At 35.2% G+C, this 17,059-nt stretch overlaps 1 non-coding gene across 1 annotated transcript; it reads right to left on the bottom strand.

Annotated features, from left to right (window-relative positions):
* Positions 1-11,173: 11,173 nt before the first annotated feature.
* On the bottom strand, positions 11,174-11,245 carry TRNAT-UGU (transfer RNA threonine (anticodon UGU)). Its single transcript has one exon. It is a non-coding gene; the product is annotated as a tRNA-Thr (tRNA).
* Between the last annotated feature and the right edge of the window lie 5,814 nt (positions 11,246-17,059).

Genomic DNA, 17,059 nt, shown 5'->3' with positions numbered 1-17,059 from the left:
AATCACAAAGTTTATTTATTTAAAAGTACAAGCTTGATAAAAATAAGAGGATAGACCAGGAAATTATAAAAATTATTTCAAACTATGAATCATATAATAAATAGAGTTCATTATTGAACCATGTACACTATTCTTCATATAAGAATGATTTTAAACTACGAAATAATTAGTACAAATATTATCTCATTACGAGCCATAATTTTTTTCTAAGATATTAGGAATATTTTATAGTTATACAATACATAATACACCGTGTTTTAGAATTACGGTAAGCCTCACACATGTTTATTATCAAGTGAGTATTGATGAGAAATTAACATGGTGAACGTCAATTGGTTTTATAGTCAAACTCTCAAATGTTCAAATTCTAAGTTTCGGAAAACGCATTATTTCTGTTGGCATGGGAGACGTTAAAAAATGAATACTCTAGAACATAAATCGTTTGAATTCTTCAGCTACGAAAGACAAATTCAGTAACAGTGATACAAATCCACCGCTGTAGGTAACGCTTAGCATGTCTGAACGTGAAACCAGAGGGCCTGGATTCAAATCCTGGTTGGGGCTTTTTCCGGGGTTTTCCCGCAACCAATTGCAGTAGAATTTCTTGGTAACTTTCGAGTTTGGACCTCGGACTCAGTTCGCCATTATTAATTCACATAACATCATCATAGCCTGGATTAAGTTCACTTGTACAAGAGTGCTGAAGTTCGGCTACCCAATCATTCACAGAATAGGAGTGGTAAGCACAATAAGCCTCAGGCTGCAGTGTAAGCCTTCGGGTTCCTCCTCCGCACGAGAGAGAACAATAGTACAAAAGTTGCTCCGCTAACATTTTCAAGTTGGTCATCTGCTACATTGTTTGATTAGACGTACTACCGCCGCTGATCTGGCATTCGCCCTTGGCCTCCTAGATCACCAGACTTGACATCATGTGGCTTCTTTCTTTGGGCATATGCGAATGATATAGTTTTCGTACACCTTTACTCCCAAGACCTTGAAGAAGTAAGGCATCGGTTGATTGTTGCGATTGCATCCATAAACAGAGATATGTTGGAGAGAGTGTGGCAAGAATTTGACTTTCTTGCTGATATATGACACGTAACAAGGGGTTCTCATATTGAGTGTTTATAAAGTGTCAATAAAAGCTATGAGAGTTTTAAAAAATATATGCATCAGGTTATTTTATCAATATAGTGCATATATTTTACATATTCATTCGCTCTTATTACATGAAAATATTGCATTAATTTTTTAACACCCTGTTTAAACAAGTGTGGATTAGTAATTGTAAACACCAAAACGTGGCTATTATCTTCGAAGTTTTAAGAAATCGACTGTAGAATAATTCGTTTTTTTTTTTGCTCACGTTTATCCATTGCTCCATTACCATAGGATAAACCCATTGCTCCATTACCATGTCCACACCTGTGGAGTAACGGTCAGCGCGACTGGCCGCGAAACCAGGTGGCCCGGGTTCGATTCCCGGTCGGGGCAAGTTACCTGATTGAGGTTTTTCTGGGTTTTTCCCCCAACCCAATATGAGCAAATGCTGGGTAACTTTCGGTGCTGGACCCCGGACTCATTTCACCGGCATTATCACCTTCATCTCATTCAGACGCTAAATAACCGAAGATGTTGATAAAGCGTCGTAAAATAACCTACTACTCCATTATCATTTCCTGTTCTTCCATTTACAGTATGTTGACTAACTAATATTGGAATTGGAGTATTCGTACAATTTTTATATTTTTGTGTACAGACATACGAAGTCAGTAATGTAGTTAGACTCTATTGCGTTGGGCTGTCATGCGTTCTTACACTAAACAAATAATAACTTATACTTGCGGCATAAACTAAAAAGCAAACTTTAGGCACATATAGTAAAGTTGATAATTATCATGAGAGCTAAGCGAATGCTTCATTCCTTCAGCATGTAGAGAGCAGCTTGCGTTACGCCTCCCTCGAAACTAAACCTCATTCAGAAATCCCTCTGTTCTATTGTTACCTCAGTGAGAAAACATTGACTTGGATACTGCAAGAGTGGATTAAAACTCCGTAAATTTATACAACGTTTTGAAAACGCACAAGGAAAGTTAGCAAAACGTAAGCATAATATGAAAAATTTACGTACAGTATCTTGCAGTGTACAAATACACTTTCATCCCGCTATGTACAATGAGACTATACAGTCAATGCATTTCGATATGGGATACAATCGTGTTATAGTCCCGTCGCTCTAATTTCCGGCAGCCAATCACGTTACAGGTCTTCTACATTTAAACGTGTGCGTCTTGTGATTTGCTGATGAAGATGTTAAGCATTTCCTAAGGCTGGATAAATACTTAATATAATCGCCTGCCATTTTGGCTCTTTCGTTGGCGTTCGCAGAAAACACACGAGGACGTTATTTGCCGCTCAATTATTTGCTGAATTACAGTGCGTTTGATTTATTATCATAGGAGATACGATATGATAATGTTTAACGGTGTGGCAAATAGATCCCTCGTCTGGTAGCTCGGCAACGAAAGAACAAAAATGGCGAACGATACTACCTACCTAGACTTTATAGAGTTTTGATTTCCTAAGACGTAAGTAAAGAGGAGGAGTCTCGCCGGGAATAACAGCGTCGCGACTATAATATTGGAATTTACGTAATTAAGTGTAAGTCCGTGTTATGTACGTAATGCTTTGTAGGTCTTTGTTGCTATCAAGCGTTCAGGCGTAACGGCGAAATGCAAAACTAAACGACTTAGACTCTACATAAAGATTGTTTTTAAAATTAATTGTTACCATAACAGATGTATTCTGTAGGAGAAAAAAAAAATCTTTACGTAGAGTCTTCGAGCAACAGTGCTTATTACTGTACAGATTGCTGTGCATATTAGTGTGGAATCCCGGCCACGAAGTCACTCAACTGAGTGCGCTCCTTGTATAATGCCAGTTGACTTAATATAAAATGTCGATATACATACCCAACTGGGAGTCAGACCACAAAGGGAAAAACACTAGAGGAGAGGAGTTCGATCCGGTGCTGTAGATTGGACTTCGGCGTAGCTCAATGGTGAGAGCGCTTGGTATGTAGAACCAAGGACTAGGGTTCGATCTTCGGCGCCGGAGCGAATTTTTAAATATTAATTAAGCGAATTAGGTCTACATCATTATTAACAATTTTTGAGACTGTCACAGGTTAACCAAACAGTAAAGCAGGAAAAGTTAATTACCATAATTGCATAAAAAATACCTTTTCCAAAGCCTCCTTAGTACCGTACCACGTTACAAAATATCTGTAGATGCAGTAACTAATGTTTGTCTCATTAATAATAATAATAATAATAATAATAATAATAATAATTTATTTAACCTGGCAGAGTTAAGGCCATACGGCCTTCTCTAACACTCAACCAGGAGCAAAACTGCGTTACAAAAAACACTACAAATTTACAAAGTACACTAGCCTACAATTTTACACACAAAACTGAATAAAATAATAATAATAAAATGTAAACAACAAGTAAGTAGAAATTAGACATAATATATAACATACAAAAAGAAAGAAAAAAGCAATGGAATGTTTGTGTCATTGACAGTTATCTTTAAATAACTTGAAAACGATTAGAGATATCTCAAAACGGATTGCACCATTCTTTTTCTCAGAAAATTTCACATGATTTTTAGTACATACATGAACCTCTTTTCCATTTAAAATTTGAAGGTTGCATTCAAAATGGCGGTTTTTGAGATAGCTGAGTGCTGGAATCGAATGTGTCACTGGTAGAGCATTTGATCTTACAAATACTGGTAACACCTATAGTAATGGAAAATCAAGCATATGAAAGATACTTATATGGTTGCAGACTTTTTATTCACCCTGTATAATAAATAAAATAAAGATATAAATTATGGATGTGCAAAAAAGTATGCAATACACGGGCGTTAAGTGCATAACGAAGTCTCGGGAATTAAAAAAAAAAACTCGACGCAAGCGCCACGTTTTTTCAAACTTCCCTGGCCTCTTTAAGAGAGCAGTTGCCAACCCAGTACAGCAATAATACTATTTTGTATTTTAGGGCATAAGTGCATACCAGGTCATAGAAATCCGGTCTCTTACAATCACTAAGGAAAACTTCATCTCTGTTTTTTTTATTAGATCTTATACTTAAAAATTATGCTGTGGTGCCACAAATGTACCGAAAAGTAGGCTCTATTTTTAATTTTTGTACAGGGACATCATTTTATTTTTACTTCAATTTTTATTGTACCTGAGTTTTTTAATGTACTTCACTCCCACCCCTTCTACTAGCAAACTTCCAACCGTTCTCCACACAGAACCAAGGCCACGTATGCGGTCATAATAAGCAGTACTAATTATTACTATTTAATACGAGAAAAATTCGTACCGGCACCGGGAATCGAACCCAGGACCTCTCAGCGCGCAGAGCTGAGAGGTCCTGGATTCGATTCCGGGTGCCGGTACGAATTTTTCTCGTCTTAAATAGTAATAATACATATTGGCTACTTCATAGTAGCCGTGTAATATTCAATGAGGTGGGCGAGACCTCATACAAAATGAATAAGTGATGTAAGCAGTACTAAGTTAGTGAGTATAGTACGTTCCAGAAATATATTCGCGTTTTTCAGTGACGAAAGAGCTTTCAATATTGAATCATATTTTCGCACAGGTACTGTCATCCGTTTGCTTATGTCGCATCCCGGTTTCCCCCACCCGCTTCTGCTCGCTTGTCTGTAAAGGCTAGTGGCTAGGCTCTTTTAGCTCTTTTCTGGAAACATTAATTTCTGTTAGGAATTGGACGTCTACGTAATATTATACAACTGTTTAAAATAACTTAAATAAAAGGGCCTCGTTAAGTAATTAACTGTCAAGTGATTTTTCCCTCTTTCTACGACCCTGCGACATAACCACTTGGACGGACAGTAGATAGCATGTCTGAGTAATTTTATCTTTTCGGATCGGGCAGAAGTGAAGATTGAATTTGCAGTACGTAAGGTACTCTTTTATAGAGTAGGTACAGAATTATTTCAACATGAGTTACTGGTACAAAGGACGAAACTGGTAATTGGAATTAGGTGCAATAGTCTATAGTGAGATAATATGCACATTAGAACTGAAGCCTGTATCGAAATGAACGGCCACCATTCTCAAAAATTTGTTTGAATATCCATATTATGATTATTTTTCAATTTAACTTCATTCTCTATATTGTACGCTAATGTGCTATAGGCAGTATAATATAGCATAATGAATACGTCCACATGGACAGCTCAGTTCGTGAGTAAAAACACTCATTGTTAATACTGTACTGTATTTCGATTAAACAAAAACCTAATGAAAATTATCAAACTCAAAATTGCGGTATTTCCTAGTTTACGTAAATGGATGAACTACTTTTCTTCCCTCCTATACCTAGTAAAGTGATTTGTTTGTATATTATGCCAGTATCATCTAACTCTAGTCGTGGAAGGAGATAGCAACCGGTGTTTACGGTTCTAAACCGTTAATCCAAAGCTATACCCAGGTTAATATTAGAAATGTTGGTAAAAATAAAATGATGTCCCTGTACATTTTAATTAGTTATGTTGAAGTCTTTGACAAATGTGTACGCCACTGTTACAAGCTGAAGCAGAAAGTTATGTCTTTGTTGCTCTGATACGCTGCAGCGCGGCAGGGTAAGTGGCTGGCATGTCTGTGGCAGATTACCGTGTAGATCTACCGTGGGGGCAGAATCAAAAGCAGCAGCTACCTCGCTGACCAACCACGAAGTCAGGCTTCATCTCCCTCTCGCTCTCTTGAGCACGTCACAGACCTGGCCGGAGCGCAGCACAACGTGTGTTCAATCAACATACAGATTATGATATGCAGTACAACAGACCGGACTATTCAGTAGAGGGATTATTTATTAGATTATTCCTGATTCTGACTACAAATCTTGACAAGAATATCATTTTGTTTCTGTCTATGTTTGATTCGTTTACATGTTATAATTGTTAGGCAATTTAAATGTCCTTGATCTCATAGAATCAAATATCAAGAGTCCTTCAATAACTGTCTATTAAAATTACAAAATATTACATAGGTTGCAGGAACATATTCTGACTAGCGCTTTCTTTCCAAGAAAAATTATTTAAAAGAATATAAATATATAGTAGGACTTGCAATAGAAAATGGATTCAACAAAAAATTGATAGATAAACTTCTTTCTAAAAGAAAGTCTCATTTACACAAGAATTCAGATATTACGCTCACGTCCTTTACTGATACTAAAAAATCTAAATATTGGAACACAATGTCTTTTTATAATAATGTATCATACAAGTTGCATAATTTTTTCAAAAAAGAAAATGTAAAGGTCTCTTTTAGAACAGGTAATAAACTTAATAATGTTATTTCAAACAATATTTGTAACTTTGATAAATATGCCAGTGGTGGAGTGTACATGCTGCATTGTAAGAATTGCCCAAAAAAGTATATTGGCCAAACCAAAAGGAATTTTAGGACTAGATATTCTGAACATAAAGCAGATTTTCGTCACAATCGTAATAAATCCAAATTCGCAACCCATTTGATTGAGAACGGCCACGAGCTTCAAAATATGTCCGACGCTTTACAGATTTTAAAACCCATCAGTAATGGAACTTTTAATTTAGTTGCTGAAGAATTTTACATAGCTAAATCGCTTAATAATACAGTTCCACTAATTAATGAACAATTACCTAGTTCCGGTAACCCTTTATTTAAATTAGCCGATAGAAACTCTTCTCACTGCGGCACGTACCCCCCTCCACTTACGTCATGACGTGTCTCTCATACTGTGTCATTGCACCAGTCACCACCACGCCACAGACCAGACAACATCATTTTCTTTTATTACGCCAAGACCAAAGACCTTGTAAGTATTTTATCGTCAATTCACTTCTTTTCTGGTCCTACACTGATCCCTTACTAAATACTTATTATTGATTTTTGCAGATTTTACAATGTGCTGCTACGTCGTGGTGACTGATCCAAAGCAATATTTTAATTTATTCTTTTTATTGTCTGTGTCGTTATTTTAAGCTGCATATTTTTTTACCAAATTGTGATCTATCACCTGCACACATGTCAAATATTTTTATGTATTTTTTTGAGACCTCATGAAGGTTTTACTACCATATATATATATATATATATATATATATATATATATATATATATATATATATATATATATTTATTTCAGACTGTTCATAAGTCTTTTTATTTCTCTTATCATTGTATTTTCATATTTTTATATTTTTACGTCATGTACTTTAACACTTTTTGACGTTACTAGTCTATCCATGTCTTTATATGAAAAGCATAACATCGCAAAAGTCTGACCTGAAGATGCTATTATTATAGCGAAAGCGCTAGTCAGAATATGTTCCTGCAACCTATGTAATATTTTGTAATTTTAATAGACAGTTATTGAAGGACTCTTGATATTTGTTTCTTTAAATTTGTTAACTTGTCGGACCAACATGCCTTTCAAATTTCATAGAATCAGATGTTAGGGAGCTTTTCTTTATCTTTTATTCTCGAAGACATGAAATTGTATACACGTATTCAAAATGACACATGAAAATAGTTAACATAAATACATTATATTGAAATATTTTAAAATTGAAGCTTTTAAAAAAGAAATTCATTAAAATTCATGTTGTATAATATTAACAAATGTGTGTATTTTCTACCTTTTATTTCTGTCGACTATATTAATGTTTTTATTAAATATGTTTTTTTTCTCTCTTTTTCTCTTTCTTCTTTTTCTTTTGCTCTTGTGTGTTATTTATTGGTTTGAATTAAGTTGCCTACGGTCTTACTAATAAAAACTCTATATACAGACGTTTAACTGTCTTATATTTATATACAATGAGTAGCTCGTTTATAGTCGTGTGTAAATTCCTTACTAATAATCACTACATACGTCGTGTATAACAGTATTACTGTTACACAGCTACGTCATAGTTTCGTCATTACTTCGTTACGAAAAGTAATAGAATATCTGAGGTTATCTATTGCATCCGGTAGAGCGCTCTAGTGTGCCGTGTTAAATATCTATAGTGCAACTGGCTCTAATCGATTACCACACTACATTTTGGTCAAAGAGTACAAGCTACAGCAATATTATTCTAATAATTCTATGATCTTTGGTTTGTTCTTCTGTGGTTACAAGGTAACCATCATCGTAAAATGACAGTCGACATCTGTTAGAGGGGCGGCCATTTTCTCTCTATATACAACGCTTAAACAAGGGGTTTAGTGTATATAACTGCTGCAAAGCAATTCCCATTGTATAGTTACAGCCTGTTTATACGTCCATAGCTTATTCATGGTTTATTAGTAACGTTTTCTGTCTCAACTCTGCATAAGTCTCGTATAAAATCTATACACGGTTTATTAGTAAGACTGTTACTGTATTTAGAAAACTATCCTTGTAAATTTTATGTTATATTATTGGCTAAGACCACACCGTACACGAGCCTTGCTAGCTAGCTACTTAAAACACACAAACAAATTAATTAATTAATTAATTAATTAAATAAATAAGTAAAAAGACATTATAGGGTTTTCATTCCAAAACTTCCCTGTCTAAATAACTAATTCAATTTAAACAAAAAAGCGTCAATTTAGATATTGAGGGGAAAGCCTGAAACCAGACTTAATTGCATTTTAGATTTCAACTCCATCTCCAGCCACTCCCACTTTGAAATTTCAAATGGTACCCCTATATTTTTATACTTAAATATGAAACGACATTCAATTCTTTATAGACCTCATTCGTTTTCTTATCTTTTATTTTCTATTGTCTTCAGGCAACCTGGATTGTTGTTATTGATTAGAGCTGAAGAGAATAAAGCTACAAAAACTTATTGAGCATTTCATGTAATAGTTGTGCTTCTGTATTAAATTATTTTAAAATGGTATGTGCCCTTAAAGAGAGAACAAAAATCATCCTTATTGATTAAATTTAGGAAATTACACAAAATAAGCTTATTTTCATCCTACAATCAACTGATTGATTGATTTAATGTGTAATAATAGCAGTTAGTTTAATCGCCTCTAAATTAAGGATAATCGACCGGACTTGCATACCACGAAACCTACGACATGAGTAGCACAAAGAAAACTAGACTCTTCACTAAGTGAAGACGGTTGTGCACCACTCAATGGCATTGACCTTGATTGAATTTTTTGAAGTTATGTGCTAATGAGTCTATTTTGCTGTCAAAAAATGTGAAAGTTAGAATTTATAAAACAGTTATATTACCGGTTGTTCTGTATGGTTGTGAAACTTGGACTCTTACTTTGAGAGAGGAACATAGATTAAGGATTTTCAGAATAAGGTTCTTAGGAAAATATTTGGGGCTAAAGAGGGATGAAGTTGCACGAGAATGGAGAAAACTACACAACGCAGAACTGCATGTATTGTATTCTTTACCTGACATAATTAGGAACATTAAATCCAGACGTTGAGATGGGCAGGGCATGTAGCACGTATGGGTGAACCCAGAAATGCATATAGTGTGTTAGTTGGGAGGCCGGAGGGAAAAAAATACCTTTGGGGAGGCAGTGACGTAGATGGGAGAATAATATTAAAATGGATTTGAGGGAGATAGGATGTGATGATAGAGAGTGGATTAATCTTGCTCAAGATAGGGATCGATGGAAGGCTTATATGAGGGCGACAATGAACTTGCGAGTTCCTTAAAAGCAATTTGTGATGTGTATGTATGTATTTATTTACACTGCAAGTGGGCAAGCACCCGGTGGCAGTGGTATATACAATATTAACAATACACAGTTAAAATGATAAGCAATACACAATAAAATTTACAATACATATACAATTTTATACACAATACAATAAGAATACACAATACAATTTAACACAATAATAATAAAACATAAAATAAAACAACCTAATTTTACAACACAACCTACATAATTATGTATAGGTCCTACATAAGTTTCAATAGTCTTTCACTTTACTCTCATCTCATTCCCTGTAGTGGCACTATGACGCATTTCACTGACACTTTAGCACACATTTCACTGACACTCTGTAACACATTTCACTGACACTATAGAACACATTTCATTGACGCTATAAATTGTCACTGATCGGAACTGTTCACTGCACTGTAAAACCATAACTTCACTGACTCACCTCGCTTCACTGATACAACAGTTCAAATAAGTCAAATAATTGCATTCTTATGCATACTTATAAACAGAACTACATTTAAACTAAACATTTCTAGTCTAAGGCCCTCTTACACGCTATTTTTAAATAATTTACAATTCAAACCAAGAAAGTAAACTCTTAAGGCTAGATAAATACATGTCACCTTAAAAAATTAAATGTTGAATGTCACCTTAATTTTAATTTTCACTTTATACACAACTCTTTAAATTATTCTTGAATCTCCTTAAGGAAGGACAGCCCTCAAAGACCGCTGCAGGTAGGTCATTCCAATCATTTATAGTTCTATTTAAAAATGAGAATTTACCTACATCCGTTTTCTGTTTCCTACATTTGATTTTAAAATCATGATCGTTCCTACCATAGTACGTTGGCTTTTCTAACCGAGTCGTTATGTCTACCCATGCTTTCTGACCTAGATGTGCTCTATACAATGATATTATTCTAGTTTTCCTACGTCTGTTTTCCAAAGTTTCCCATTTAAGTTCTTTTATCGTATCGTTCCCATCTTCTCTTTTACCTTTAACAAATTTAGCTGCCCTATACTGGATTCTTTCTAAGGAATTTATCTGATATATTCTATAGGGATCCCAACACGTAGTTCCGTATTCCATTAACGGTCGCACTAATGTTAGATATGCTATTTCCCTCGATTTGGGGCTAGCCTTTCTCAAGATTCTCATAATAAAGTGAAGTGCCCTCCATGCTTTGCCTGTAACATTATCAACATGCTCTCCCCAAGAAAGTTTGGAGTTTAAATACACTCCTAGGTATTTACAACATTGTTCTTGCGGAATTACAACACCACTGAATTCGTAATTAAGACTAGTTTCCTCTCGGGTTTTACAAAATGTTATAGATTTACTTTTAGAACCATTTATTTTCATCCTATGCTTTAACGCCCAGTTGTAAATGTTATTCAAGAATTCTTTTGCCCCCTGTGAGGTTTGAACTCACGACCCCTGGTTTACAAGACCAGTGCTCTGCCACTGAGCTAAGGAGGCAATAATAATAATAATAATAATAATAATAATAATAATAATAATAATAATAATAATAATAATAATAATAATACAGAGTGTACCATTAAGAGGACTTGTTAATGCTCCAAGATGTTTCAGTTGGTATTTAGAAGTATTCACCAAGTGAAACAAGAGTTGCTCACACCATCTGTTTGCAGAGAAGTACGTTAAACACATCTCCCTCCTTGAGTGGATCCCTGCGGATTTGTTAAGAGTTGGGAAGTGCTAGGAACATCAGAGGAAACTTGCATGTTGCGGCGACGCAAACAATGTTAAGACATTTCTGACATAACCAACACTTTATCTTCCAACAATTTAGACGGAGTTCGTTGTTCATGTTGAAGTTGTGTCTAATTACGCAACAAGTTTTGGAAGCTCTCAGACTTCCACAATGGTAATAAATATTGCCTCTCTTACTTTTTAATTAATATCCTCCTCCTTTCTCCAGTATCCGTTTGATATTCTTCAAAACATATTTTATCTTCCTGAGCATTTTTGACAGTACTAACTTAACTTTTATCGTTCAGCTAAAATGCTTGCAAAATTAATATTATTTTGAACAACAGTTTCATAATTTCATAAAATTTGTTGTGGATTGAATATTTTATCATCATCATCCTCATCATCATCATCATCATCATCATCATCATCACCATCACCATTATCAAGAGTTAAGACTGGTTCACAATAAACCTTGAACGAGAAACAGAATCAAAACGAGAAGCAGAGGACGTGAATATTAAAATTTTTGATTCACAATAAACCGAGAACGTAGACGACTATGCATATCGATATGTATGTCAATAACGATATGTAAAGTCGATATTACGCATTCTGATGTTATTTGTGTATAATTGACCAATGGCGTTCTCTCATGAGTACAAGGCAGATAACATAAACACAGGTTAACCAACTTCGAAATTTCAACTGAAACATTTCATTAGGTACGGTACTATAAATATGCCCACGCATCTTTATTATCACAACCTATTTTAAGTCTACCATAACGTAAAATAATTAGAGAAGAAACATTTGTAATGGAACAAAAATGAACACAACAGTAGTTATTGAATTGAAGCGTGAATATGTAGTGTGTAATACAACCAATACAGTAATAAAATATGATTCGCTTCGGATCGGTGTTCAAAGATGCAGCTATTGAAAGCCACGTATTCTCCTTCATTTTCTCATCTTTATACGAGGCGCGCCGCTTATCGTAAACGTGAGGATTTTCCTCAACACTCAATATTAGAATCTCATCAAATTAAACTTGTTCCATGATGCATAGCATAGAACAAAATAATGCGTAGTTATGTCACGGTCTTCTTGCTACAAAATATACGACGACAAAATAGCTTTTAGATGGCAATAGAATGAATCTAGTGGGCTGTGATCGGAAACGTAAGTACCAAAGTTGAAACTTGGCCAACTCTCCGTTCCCGATCTCGGGCTCCGGCAAGCTTTTCGTTAATTGTGAATGCTCAAATTTAAATGTCTACATTTTAACAATTTTACCGTTTTCGTTTTCGTTCCGATTCTCGTTTCCGGTTTATTGTGAACCACCCTTTAGGCTCTCTAGGCTCTTTCGAATATAGAAGATGCTTCAAACCCATGTCTTCCTGATTTTTTCTCCCCTCTGGTTTAGAGTACTGGTTCTACCAAAAGTTTAAACATACCTCTCCGAAAGAATTGTTGCCCTCTGTCCAGTTATATGAAACTCCCTGATGTCTATATAGGAACTTATTACCTGTGAAAAATGAAGTATTTTTTTTTACTGCAATTCCAATCTCTCTATCTTTCAATTTGCTGATTATATAACAATTTTTCTGTTATGGAAATTATTAAAAAATTACATTTTTTGTAAGAGAAAAATTAATTACTCCAGAATGAATGTACTTAGATCGATGCATTTTTGGATAGAGTTAGAAATATCTGGGAAATGCCTGTTATTATTCGGCTAAGAAGCTTTCTTATCCAGTCTGCTCTCAAAAAAGCTGAAAGTTAGAATTTATAAAACAGTTATATTACCGGTTGTTCTGTATGATTGTGAAACTTGGACTCTCACTTTGAGATGGGAACAGAGGTTAAGGGTATTTGAGAATAAGGTTCTTAGGAAAATATTTGGTGCTAAGAGGGATGAAGTTACAGGAGAATGGAGAAAGTTGCACAATGCAGAACTCCAAGCATTGTATTCTTCGCTTGAAAAATTAGGAACATTAAATCCAAACATTTGAGATGGGCAGGGCATGTAGCAAGTATGAACGAATCCAGAAATGCATATAGAGTGTTAGTTGAGAGACCTGAGGGAAGAAGACCTTTGGGGAGGCCGAGACGTAGATGGGAAGATAATATTAAAATGGATTTGAGGGAGGTGGAATATGATGATAGAGACTGGGTGAATCTTGGTCAGGAAGGGGCAAATGGCGGGCTTATGTGGGCGGCATTGAAACTTCTGGTTCTTTAAAAGCCATTTGTAAGTAAGTAAGTAAGTTATATTACTGATTGTTCTGTATGGTTGTGAAACTTGGACTCTCGCTTTGAGAGAGGAACATAGGTTAAGGGTGTTTGAGAATAAGGTGTTTAGGAAAATATTTGGGGCTAAGAGGGATGAAGTTACAGGAGAATGGAGAAAGTTACACAACGCAGAACTGCACGCATTGTATTCTTCACCTGACATAATTAGGAACATTAAATCCAGACGATTGAGGTAGGCAGGGCATGTAGCACGTATGGGCGAATCCAGAAATGCATATAGAGTGCTAGTTGAGAGACCTGAGGGAGAACGACCTTTGGGGAGGCCGAGACTTAGATGGGAAGATAATATAAAAATGGATTTTAGGGAGGTGGGATATGATGGTAGAGACTAGATTAAACTTGCTCAGGATAGGGACCGATGGCGGTCTACTACTACTACTACTACTACTACTGCTGCTGCTGCTACTGCTGCTGCTGCTACAATTTAAGAATGGCAAATAGTATTATAATTTAATACGAATGGAATAAACATGGTTAGTTATTGTTCATTTAGTTTGTTTCTCATGTTACTGATTATTTATTTTATTAGTTGCAATTTATTTGCAATCACACAAACAGTGGTACTACAGATAAGAATAAGCATGACCTTCCATCGCCGCGCCGCTGATGTACAGCCCTTGTGCACGGCACCATACAGTACTGCAGATACCTCAGCTGTGTTCCAATACGGCAGCCGTGTCGAGAACGTTACTCGCGAGACATTGTGGCTCGCAGTGATAGCTGTGCATTTCGCTTGCTTCTAACCTCCGCCAACCCCCACCCTCTCACTCAAACTCAAAGTCCGTTCCATTTGTATTTGTCTCTGACCTGCGATTGGCATATGTCTCTCTCGAAACCATGTACGAAAGTTCCAAGTAGGATGCGAGGACGCATTTTTTTGCTGCCAATATGATGAGAATATTAAATGTATGATTTGTTCACAAGTATTACGAGGAAAACGGTTGTATAACATAAAACGGCATTATACTACATCTTACTGATGAAACATTAAAAGGTTAAGTGTTATTGTTGTTATCATCCTCATCATCATCATTATTTCTGTACGTCGACCCTTTTTCACCAGATGTACGAATAATGCGGTTAGCTCTTCGATTTGAACTCACTGATTTACTATGTGATATTAAATGAAAGCTAGATGTAAGGAGTTGACAAATGTTGAACTTTCAAATCTTTGCCAAAAAATAAATATCCGAAGCTTCGTTCTTCCCCTTGCTCTGTTGAAGCCATGTTCGCTACAACTCACGTTTGTGGAAAATTATTTTCAACAATTAAAATAGTAAAAACCAAATTTAGATCACGACTGACAGAAAATACCTTCGTGATCAACTACGACTGGCAGTAAGTGACATAATTCCTGATTTAGAAACTTTGTCGCAGAGACATTCTGAAGACAGTTAATTTTAGGTTGTGATATTGTTCATTTATTGTTCATTTCTTTCTTCGTTACAGGTAAGTACTAAACATTAGTTTGTAGCCTTGTACTGTATAACATTATATTTAAGTGCTTGACGTAAGGGAAATGAAAATCCGTTAATAAGTCAGACAGTTGCTTCACTTCCCCTTCGGGTGTCCGCCTCCCTCCATAGGTGCTATGCACGTTGCAGGTTACACAATGGCTCGGCGCGCGATTACATTTTCGCCACATCTACCATACGGGCAGTTCTGTATTGCCGGCCCTGTTTAAAAGATCAAAATTATTGTCCGTATTTATTGTTAGTTGTAACCCATTTTTTCGAATTGTTAGCGTTAATATATACGTTCACTTACCCTAATTATGTAGGAATAAATGGATACAACATGTTGCAAAGCTATTCTTATCGTTATTAAAATTTTAATAATCTAGACCGTCTGAAAAAATAATTAATCAAACAAAATTGTGTATAGATAAGTAAAAACGTTGATCCAATGTCTTTACAAAATAATGTGGTAGTTCGATATATTTTTAATGATGTAGGCCTATTCCACAAAAATTGTATTACTAATACGTGCTTCTTCCTATACGAAATTTTAAACGAAGCTATTTACATATATGCTATGAATTAAGCGTATGTGCATTATAGGATTATGTAGCATCCTTCTCTGGATAATGAGATCGTAACTCTGAAACCAGACCTCCCTCGTCATTAGTCAGCTCTACTATATACTTTTTAAAATAATGTTTTGCGTAATTCGGTAATTAAGAAGTAGAGAAATGTAGAGGGTTCAGTGATTAAAATGAATTTCATTACTGTACACATTTATAATGATACATGATATAACATATTTGTCAGCAATAAGGGACAAAATTATCTTTATGTTCAACCATGCCGAAATGTAGTAATTATACACCTGGTAGCAGCCCTTTAATGGACCTCATTAAAGTACACATATTCATTAAAGTTCAGGTGTTCAACCAATCATAAAATACCATTGTACCAATATGAAAGCGCAAGTATCAATTATTCTCGGATATGCAATCGAAAGACAACTAGCGAAACGTCACGGAGGCTGGAAATCCAATACTTTCGCAGATGGTTATGTTCTGTTACTATAATAATTAGCGTTAATTGAAAATAATATTCAAATAAATTCAATTTGTCATCTCGTTTTTCAATGTCTAAATCAATTTCAACTTTATATCTTGATTAATGTTTATTTTACTCTCTAGATTATATCAAGGTCAATGGCATTTGGTTCTCGGAAAAATCAATACTTTCGCGTCTGCGCACATCTCACAATTTACGAGATATTGCACAAGGTCAGTTCCGCTCCCCAGTCAGATAAGAATAACATGAATACCTATGAATAATTTCAAGTTAGAAATATGGTCGAGCATGAAAAGTGGTATGAAACTTGCCTATAATGGTAATTAAGACGCTCGTATGAAAATTATGAAACTCGCTTCCGCTCGTTTCATAAACATACTCGCGTCTTAATTACTACCATTATTGACTCGTTGCATAATGTACTATAGGGTTATATTTGTGGTGAACACTTTCAAGTGTTAAAATATGTAAACTAAGATTGTAAATAGCGAGTTGACTAGTTTAAACTTAGTAGAATCTACCTTCAGAACTTGTGTAACTTAGTTTACATTTAACACATGAAAGTGTTCATCATTAGAGCCCGGATTTTATGTAATATGAAAATGAGAAATATGTCGATAAATATATAGCTAAAAATGGCAAAATAATATGTAGATAAACATGTAATAAATAAAAAATATGTACCCCTAAATCTAGCTTTATTAGATGTATTTTTGCACACTGATAAAAAAGCAAC

Source organism: Periplaneta americana, chromosome 14 (assembly GCF_040183065.1).
Source record: "Periplaneta americana isolate PAMFEO1 chromosome 14, P.americana_PAMFEO1_priV1, whole genome shotgun sequence".
Taxonomy (NCBI): domain Eukaryota; kingdom Metazoa; phylum Arthropoda; class Insecta; order Blattodea; family Blattidae; genus Periplaneta; species Periplaneta americana.
The sequence above is the reverse complement of the archived record's forward strand: the minus strand, read 5'-3'. Positions and strand labels throughout refer to the sequence as shown.